Source organism: Gavialis gangeticus, unplaced genomic scaffold (assembly GCF_001723915.1).
Source record: "Gavialis gangeticus isolate Ggan-Ray unplaced genomic scaffold, GavGan_comp1, whole genome shotgun sequence".
NCBI classification, from domain to species: domain Eukaryota; kingdom Metazoa; phylum Chordata; order Crocodylia; family Gavialidae; genus Gavialis; species Gavialis gangeticus.
In genome coordinates, this window is record NW_017728992.1 from 49,957,093 (window position 1) to 49,967,076 (window position 9,984).

Below are 9,984 nucleotides of genomic sequence, written 5' to 3' on the forward strand. Positions count from 1 at the left end.
ATTTCGTTCCCGACCCGCTGCCTGTCGGCTATTCCATGCCCTATATGTTGCTGTGTTCTTTGTTTCCCCTCTGACCTGCCATATGCCACACAACAGAGACTGCCACATGTACCATGGGTTGGCCACCCATGCTGTATGGGATAGAGTAGTGACAGGAGAAACTTCTTCCTTGGTGACTTCCTGGCCCCATACTAGCTTTGTGAGGGATTGCCATCTTCTAAGACAGTAATCTTGACCACAGTGTTATATGAGACCCTTTTAAGAGTGCCACAAAATATTAGCATGGTTTGTACAACTAACACGTTATTTCACGTACCATGCTAATTCATTTAACCATGCTTATTCACAAGATAAACCCAGAGATTTCACATAGGCATCTAAGAGTGTCAAATACATTCTGACCAGTTGTGATCTTCCAAAGTTATTTGCAACAGAAGAATTGCTTTATTATTTTTCTGTGCTCAAAAGATTAGTTAAAGCTAAAGGTTGGCATTTTCTGAGTTCAGAACCACTATTTTAGGAACTTCTCCCCAGCATGTCTTTCTGGGTCTGGATCTTAAATTTGGCAGAGCTAAGGACACTGAAGCAGCCATTTTGCAGTAGGACTGGCTACATCTTTCTTTTCACCAGTATCTTGGGAACTCTGGCTCTTCCTCTTAACTTTCCCATTCTTGTTGCTGAAGTGATGGCATATTTTAATACACAAATTAGCCACATACTTTGATATCCTTTCCTAATAATCAAAGCCTCCAGAGGAGATTGGTGTCAGTTGGTACAATTCCAATGGTCAATTTAAACCACAATGGATATGGCCCACAGTTTTTAAATACAATCTAGGAACTAATAATCCTTCTGGTTTTGTTTTCATTAGGCCTTGTGGTGATTTTACCCATAAAGGTAAACTCTTCAGAACTGATCCTGAATAAAACCAAACAACAAAACTTGTTGAAATGTAGAAGGAAAAGGGCAAGTGCTGTGCCCATGGGCTGAAATGTTTAAAATGTGTGAGCTTGCTGTCTTGCCCACAGATGCATGTTTAGACACTTACACAAGCAACCTGATTTTCAGAGATTCTGAGCCTGGGCTCATACGTCAGTAGTGGCTGTGGGTGCTCAGCACTTTGAAAGATCAGGTCACCCTTATTGATGGATAGAGGGGGTGAGCAGCTTATAGCAACCATGTTTGAAAAAACTGACCATAGTTGACATGAAGAAGGGAATAGAGAGGCATTCACGTTGGACAGTGACGCTTCTTTTTTGACCCATTCAAGTTCTGATGATCTGATTCTCTGATTTAGTTGGGTGACATCACAAATCATGAGAACTTTAAAAAGTGCAATGGAACTTTGGTGCACAATAAAATGGAGAGAACACCACCAGTGAAATGTCATTTCTTGAAGGTGATCTGTATCTCTGTTGGAAGGTAAGGTGCTACAATATGTCCCAAGCAAGCAAACCTCTGAGACAGAGCAACCTTCAGTCCTGAGCCAAGAGCCATTACCATTCCAGTGAATTCCTCAAAAGAAGGTTTTGGTGGGAAACAATTGGTACAAACACTCTTTGATACAGAGTGAATTTTACCTATTTTGCCTTGTCTTCTGCTGTACACTGGGGCTTAAAAGGCCATAAAGGGGTGTAATATTAATTAAAAATATCTAGCAACAGGACTTTTCATTCTTACATCTCAGTGGCTGTGTCTACATGAGATGCTGGCTGTGGAGTAGCTTGTTACTACTGCGCAGTAGCATTACTTGGAACAAAGCATGACGTGGTGCTAGTGTGCAATAGTAATATGAGCTACTGCACAGTATTAATGAGCTACTGCTTAGTCAGCATCACCAAAAAACCATTTGGGAACACTACTGAGCAGTAACTCTGGTTACTGCACAATCAGCATCTCATGTAGACATGGCCAAAGTGCCTTACAAAAGAGATAAGTACTATTACCCTTATTAAACAGGTGAAAGCACCAATGCAGATGTAGCTGATGTGAGCAAGAGCAAGACTTCCACCGTGTTTCTGTTACACAGTAAGAGGGACAAAGAGGCATATAAACATAAGAAACAAGCAAAAATTGGCTTTGCATCATTTGCAACAAATAGGTTAATAGGCCACTGGTAAGTGGGTGGGTTAGCTCCTAAAGTTAAGTTTAAGGATTTTTTTGTTTTATAATGTATAATACATACAGTTAGTTAAGATGTTTGTTATTAAGAAAATGATGTTTGTGAAACATTTTTTGAACTAAATGTAATCCAAGTTCCCGTGGAGAAGAAGGAGGAGGAGGAGGAAATGGGGAGTGAAATGCAAAAATGTTACTGTTTTGAGACCTCCTTTTTTAGTGCAGGGGCTAGTGCTGGAGAATTGGAAAATTAAATTGATCAGAAGCAACACTAAAATGGACTTGTCCAAGCTGAATGAAGTGCAAACTGCTGAAAGGTCCACTGCTAATATAAGCTGTTACTAAGAGCTCTGGGGAGGAGATGCCCTTTTTTGTACTTTATTGATCTGATAATGTGTCTTCAGGAAATAAACATGGTGGAGTTTAGACCAGGGGTGGCTAACCCAAGGCACAGGTGGCACAGGCAGCTTTTCTGTGTGACATGTGGCAGATGAGGAAGAGAGCAGGGACCACAGGAATAGATAGGACAGGAAGCAGAATGCAGAGCAACAGATCAGGCAGGGCAAGGGGCTCAGAGTGGCACTCAAGGAATATACAGGGCTTTCTCTGTGGCACACCTACCAAAAAGGTTGACCTCCACTGGTTTAGATGTTGCATTTACCTGATGCTGAAAAAAAAAAGCCTATTGGTGAATGTACACTGAAGAAATGCTTCAAGGACAGTTAACTCTGAAGAAGAAACAACTGCCAAGGTTAGTATCTGCCTCTTTTTATCCTCCTTAGGGGAGGTATATGTTGAATATCCATCACTGTCCAAATTGTTCTAAGTTTGATACTGCTGACAGGGAGTCACCTATCCTCACATGCTAATTCCACTTCAGAGTCTGGTATTGCATAGTAAGAAACCTGCAGTGAAAGATGTGTGTTTGACCTTTGTTACATAAACAAGTACCTCTTTTGCAAGCTTGTTATGTTACTTAATGGAACAGTAATGCAACTCATTAAGAAATAACATCCAAACTATAAAATAACATAGGGGATGGGCCCACAGACATGTAAAATCCTGGTGTTTTTACTTGGGTAAAATTCTCACCAAAGACAGACCTAAAAGTCCTAAATCCTTAACCAGAGAAAACTCATATTTACTTCAAAGGAAACCTGGCCCAAAGAAGGGATATCAAGGACTTCATGATTGCCCCTTTAATCCCAGCAGCAGTACTGAATCCCGCTGTACAAACCCAGACAGTGCCTGTGGTTAGTGATCTCTGTTGTCATATGCAGCACTCAGTCAATCATTCCCAAATTAATAGTCTCATACTGACATTTTAAACAGTATTGGAGATTCTAGTCCTGTTTTTGTCTCAGCTTAAAAAAAGGGAAGGTGGTGGTGGCAATACTGGTAATACAAGCACTAAATTCTGCATACCTCCTTGGAGGTGAAATTCATCCCAGTATGGACAGTCCACTTGGCTGTCCTGTACATCATTTAGTAAACCCTTAACAAGGGTGAGCAGGACCTTTTGGAAGCTCCCTACACTGCTGGATAAAATGCCTTTCTGCTGAGTGTTGGAGTACTATTGAAACAATGATGAGACAATGTGAAAAGAAAAATCTTTCATCGGACCAACTATATAGTTGGGAGAGATGTTAGACAAGCTTTTGGGTACAAAATGCCTTCCCTCAGGTGTGTAAAAGAAGCAGTCTAGAACTACAGCTCTACCTGGTATTTATCTTAGGTTGTATCTGCTTATTTCGCAGACCTGAGGAAGAATGTTTTGTACCTGAAATCTTACCTTACATTTCTCCTATCTATCTAGTTGGTCCAAAAAAGATAACTACCAAACAAACCTTGCTTGACTGTGCAGAGTCCAGCAAGATGCCTATGCAACACAGAGTTCAAATGAATGTTACCAAAATAGACTGTAACTAAATTAAATGACAGATAGGTCTCTGTAACTGTGTCAAATGTGGTCTAAAGGAGCAGCTCTGACTCACTTTTCTTAATTAGGCTTCGTTGGAATAGAAAGGGACCCATTGATTTACCAGCATAACTATCAAAAAACATTAATTCTCTTCCATTTTTGTTTTGCTCTTGCTTTGTCATAGTCCCTTTGCTTTACAATTTTCTCCCTCCCTTCGCATATATTCTCTTCTTGTTGGACTCATCTGAAGTGGTCCATTTTATACATTCATCTCATGATGAGGCCTTCTTTTCTATTTTTCAAACACAATACTGTAAGTACTAAATGCCACCAACATTAATAATCTGTCTAACAGGTGATATATCCTGGAGATGATGCAGGTAGCTGGGATTAGTCAAAAGACTTTGTCATCAGAGAAAAACATGCTGATGATACATAGAACTAATAAGACATTAGATCAACTGATTCAGAAGCCAGTGATGCACTCTTCAAGCTAACCACCACTGAGTGTCCTGAAATTTTAAAGTACAGGAAAATGGATGCATTTTCACTGAGTTCAACAGATTGAAAATAGTTTTCCTCTCCATTGACGTAAAGGGATCAGAAAATACAATTAATTTAGAAATAGATTTATTTCTAGATTTTGCTACCCATGTCACTGCCTGGGTAGTGCCTCCTTGTTATTTCTGTGTGTATGCATATTTTTATTGATTTTTTTCTAAACTGGTGCTAGCATGTCTTTGAGAGTCCATTGTCAGCCCCAATCTGATAAAGCTCCCTCTGATAAAGTTGCTGCTTATGAAAGCTTATGCATCTCTGATTTATTTAGTTTATGAAGTGTAAATCTGCCCTGCATTCTGCTTGTCATTAGCTTCTGCCAAGGTTTTTTTTTTTTAAATCACTTTCTCACCTCCCCACTCCATCCTCTGCATTCATTTGCAGTTTTGGGGGTTAAGTAATATTCTGCAATGCCTTGACTTCTCAGATTATGATTCTGTTCCACCACCAGACCACATCATTACAAAACCCAGTCTCCTATAGGTTACATACCTGACATCTCATTTAAACTGAGGTGCTCTGACTCTTGACAAATCAGCTGTGTACCCTCAGTGTACACATTTTACCTTGGACAGAGCCACAGATCAAGGCCTATGTACCAGGTCAGTTCCCAGGTGGAAGAGGGATTTCAGCTGTTGAAGGCAAGTCCTCTGGACAAGGGTCAATTCCATCTGTGAAGATTATTTCTGGTCTCCTTCCCTTTGTCCTCCCTCCTTTTCTGCTGCAGACAGACTTCAGCCAAAGATTTCCTCTTTGTTCAGCCAAAGGCAAAAATGACCCAGAAGAGGGCAGCTGACCCAGAAAAACACAATGTGCCATGCTGCCAAACCATGCCAAGGGCGATGTGGAACTGCTGCTCAGGTGACCGGTGTCACTCTGGTAGCAGCACTGTTGAGGGTGCCATCAGTTATATGTCCCTGCTGGCTACCCCAGCCCACTTTCAGCAGCTTTGATTCCTTTAATGAAAAAGCTAGGGGTCTCCCAAGACTAATTACTGATTTCCCCTACAAAAATCCCCACATTACTGGAGGCCCAAGATACTGTGAGCATTTCTATCCTCATTGAGATCAGTGACCTTACCTCAGCCTACAACATAACCAGGCATCAGGCCCTTGTATTTCAAGAGACCTTTCCCCTTTAACTTGGATCTGCAGGTACCATTGGAATACACCTAATCTTGTTAATTAACAGTTAATAAATACTGACTTTGCCTCTCTCTTCTCTCAGGTTGCATAGCCAAGCCTATGCTTCCAGAAGAGGAGAAAAGCCCCATTAATCTAAACTATTGGCCAAGAGCGGCCAGGATTGGGACCTTAATAATGAATAGGACTGGACACATGCAGCTGAACAAACCAGGGGCCCAGCCAGCCTTGCTTTCCCATGTTGTAGCCAGTTCTGATGAATCACCATAGGTGCATTACCCCTTGCCCTCCAAAAGTGCATCTCTCACATATCCCAGTGCTAGTCTATCCTCCCTCCAACCCTCTCCCTGCATTTGCAGCAGGCAGCTAGGTTTAGTTCGTTGTAGAAAGCAATGAAGCCCATTTCAGTACATGGGATTAGAAGTGAGCAGATAGAGAAGGAACTGATGCATAAACTCTCTCTTTCTCTTTCCAAATCTCTGGCTCAATTTTCAGCCTTTCCCTGGTCATCAGAGGCAAATCTAAACAGGAGGCAATCGTTCTGCCTTCACCCCCATCGCTCAGGCAGCTTGTTAAGAGGTGGAGGCCGGCGGGGCTTATTCGGTGAGAGCAGCATGTTACTAAAGACGGGTTCATCCAGGATTCATAGGCGAGGAGCCAACCTCTGCCACCCCAGGGGGCTGCAGCCTGCAGTGTCGTGTTGCTCGCAGGCTGAACTGGGACACAGATGAGGCGCCAGCCCGAGCGATTGGGCAGTGGAAACAGCTCCCCCAGCTCCGGAAAAGCACTTGTTGTGGACCTGGGGGTCTGCCTTGCATTATCTGTTCGCGTTTCCACTCCGCTGGATTGGCTTTAACTCGCCCCGGCGCCTCTTAGCGCTGGGGTAGGAGCTGGTGGGAGGGCTCCGGAGAAGTGAACCGGCAGCCCTTTGGGAAAGCAACCCGCTCCCTGGGTCAGGGGGCCCGGGCAGCACTGAGCCCTTGACGCCTCCCCTTGGCTTCTGCTGTCTTCCCTGTGTACCACCTCTAGTGACCATGGATGCCGATCCGTCCGCAGCAGAGCTGGGAGCAGCCGGGCGCTCCCGGGCGGTGCCCCCGGGGCTGCGGCGGGCGGGGGAGCGGGGCGCACAGGAAGGATTACGGGACACACGAGCGGCCCCGGCAGGGCTGGATTTGGGCGAGCGAGAAGCAAACCCAAACCAGGAATGGCACTACCACCCCGGGGGGTCAAAGCCAACCAATTCCGGGAGGGTTTTTTAGCTCCTCAACCCTGAAGACAAAATAAACTCTTGCCACCATCATCTGCGTCGGGCTCTTTGAAGCTCCGAGTATTTATCTAGGAGCGGTCTCACTGAGCAAAACAGGAGACGGGCTGTGAATGCATTAGAGCAGATCTAGGGAAATAAAATTATACCGTATCTAGGGAAATAAAATATGTTACACACTCACATACACCCCCACGTACACATAAATATATACACACACAACACGTACAGTCATAGACCGGAGGGGGGCTCTGCGTTTATTCTGGCTCTTGGCCGTATATATACCATATATATATACCATATATACCATATATATATAGGTAATATGTATATGTATATACACACATATACAGGCCTGAGAATATGCATATACATGGATGTGTATATACATAAATGTGTGCGTATATACATATACAATGCATACATACACACACACACATACACATGCAAAATATACATGATATATGGGATTATCTATATATGGGAGATACACATAATATTTATATGTATATATGGGATACACACATATATACACACATACATATATATACACATATATACACACACATATATATGGGAGATATATAGCTAGATATATAGATATCTAGCTAGATATCTATATATAGATATATAGGTGGGATATACACTTGATATATGGAATGTCCTATATGTAGATGAGCCCATATATCATATATGTAATGTATCCCATGTAAATACACACACACACACACACACACACACACACACACACACACACACACACACACACACGGGATATATGCATGATATATGGCATTATATATATCTAGATATTCCAAATAAATTCGGAGCCCACCCCCATTCTTTCGTGACAACTTGGGGGAAACAAAAACCCAGTGCACACGCGAGAACAAGTTGTGATAAGTACCTATTATAAAAAAAAAAATCAGTGAAAGCCCGGAGTCGAGGCTGCTGATAGGTGGAAGCTTTCCCGCGCCTATTAAAGGAAAGCCCTTTTGGTAAATCCTTCGTAAACTCCTCGGATCCTCCTGTACCATTCCCACCGCCCCCAACCATCACACGCACACACCACCACCACCACCGAGCCGCTCTGATCCCAGCTATTTGTCCAGAAATAGACCTCCGTTATACAGCTGAAAGGAAGGGTGGGGGGACTGTTTGGGATCGTATCCTAGAACTTAACGCGAGGTGCAGACAGATGGAGACGGAGATTGCGAGAGAGATGATACGGGTATGGATATGGAGATACAGATCTAGCTATAAATCTAGATCTAGCTATATATCTATATATGCAGATGGAGATATATAGCTATAGTTATAGACATAAAGCTACACATATACATATAGCTGAGCTCTGCCTATCATATACATATACATATACATATATTTGCACCTGGCTTTTTATTTCAGGAAGCCGCGAGGCTTGGCGATGGGAAGCTGCCCTCCCTCCCGCCCATCGCAGCCGGTGTCTTGGCTCCCTTTGAAGCCCTCCCCTCCATGTCAGCAGGGGCAGGCACCCAAGTCTGCAGGACCAGGTCACCTTGCCCTGCGGACACTTGCTGGCTCAGGCCCCTTCCAGAGGTGCCTGCCGGACTCCCCGGCTATTCTGCTGCCTACCCCCTGGCCAAGAGGCTTGAAACAGGTACGGAAAACACCAGTTTGCACCCTCTCGCTTTGTCAGTTTGTCTAGACAATAAGCAGAGGAGAGGCAGGATATAATAAATGTCCCCCCCCCACATCCCCCTTCTCTACCTCTGTTCGTCTTTAACCTCGTATGAAACGGATCCCTAGAAACAGGCGCTTGGCAGTGGCAAGGCACATCTGCATGCCGGGTTAGCCGGAATAACAGCGGCCTGGGAGATTTCCCGAGAGGTTCGGCCGTTATTGAACAAATCCTTTCCCTTCTCAAACTCCGGGAAGACTGATATGAACATCGAAACAATTTGCAAGAAGAAAAACAATCAGAAGCAGCATGAGCCGGCCCTCCCTTGCCCCTGCCAGCGCCTTCCCAAATCGCTGGCTTAGCTCACCAGGCAACTACCAGGGGGATCACCCCCCTCCCCAGCCAATTCTTGGACGGGCTAATTATAGACAGGCGGTTTATTATTCATTCGTTTTAAATCGAAAAAAAAAAAGACCTTGGACGGGCTAATGAGATGGAGAGCGCCTTCCCTCCCCCTTTGAAAGAGCCGGGGATTGCTGTAGGTGGGGAAAGCATCTATGCTATACCCCCGACCACCGTGGCACACCCAGCCGGGACCCCGCTACATTTTCTCTCGGGTGCCGCTGGCTCGGATGGGACTTTGCACACAGGGGAGGAAGCTCCCTGCATCGGTGTCAGTGGCATGACCTGACCCAAACGCTCCAAGCCCTGGCAAGTCCCTGGGGCCAACAGGACCGGGTCAAGCCCATGCCCAGCGGGATGCCTAACGAGAAGACAAGCCCGCTCCTCCTTAGGCAGCTTGCTCCCCACGGAAGTGTCTTGCCCTCGGCCGGTAGCCGCTGAAATCAATGGGGATTTGCTAGTCGCCTAAGTGGGAGCAGGACCAGGCTGCCCAGGCAGGACGGGAGCTGCCTGGCACCGTGCTGCAAAACGCCAGCCAGCGATCACATGCACACACACATATGAAATAACAAGAAAATAGCTCCTCTGTGCACAACCTAGCGAGGCTGAGCTCTGCCTATATTGGGAGTGATCCCCCTCCCCCCCGCCCCTTTCCCCACATAATGTATTTTATCATTAAAAAATCCACATGGCTTCCAGGGCTCTACGCTCCTGCCTCCAGCTCCCGGGGCACGTCTGTTGCTGGGATTCAATACGTTTGGGAAATGCAGATCGGCTTGCAACCCACTGTTTGATTTATGAACCGGTACGGTGGCTCTTGCTTACACATTACATTGCAGGCAGCACAGGGCTGGGAGAGGGGAAGCGCGAGCAGCCCGGCCGGCCCGGTGCCGCGTGCCAGCCGGCAGCCCCTCTC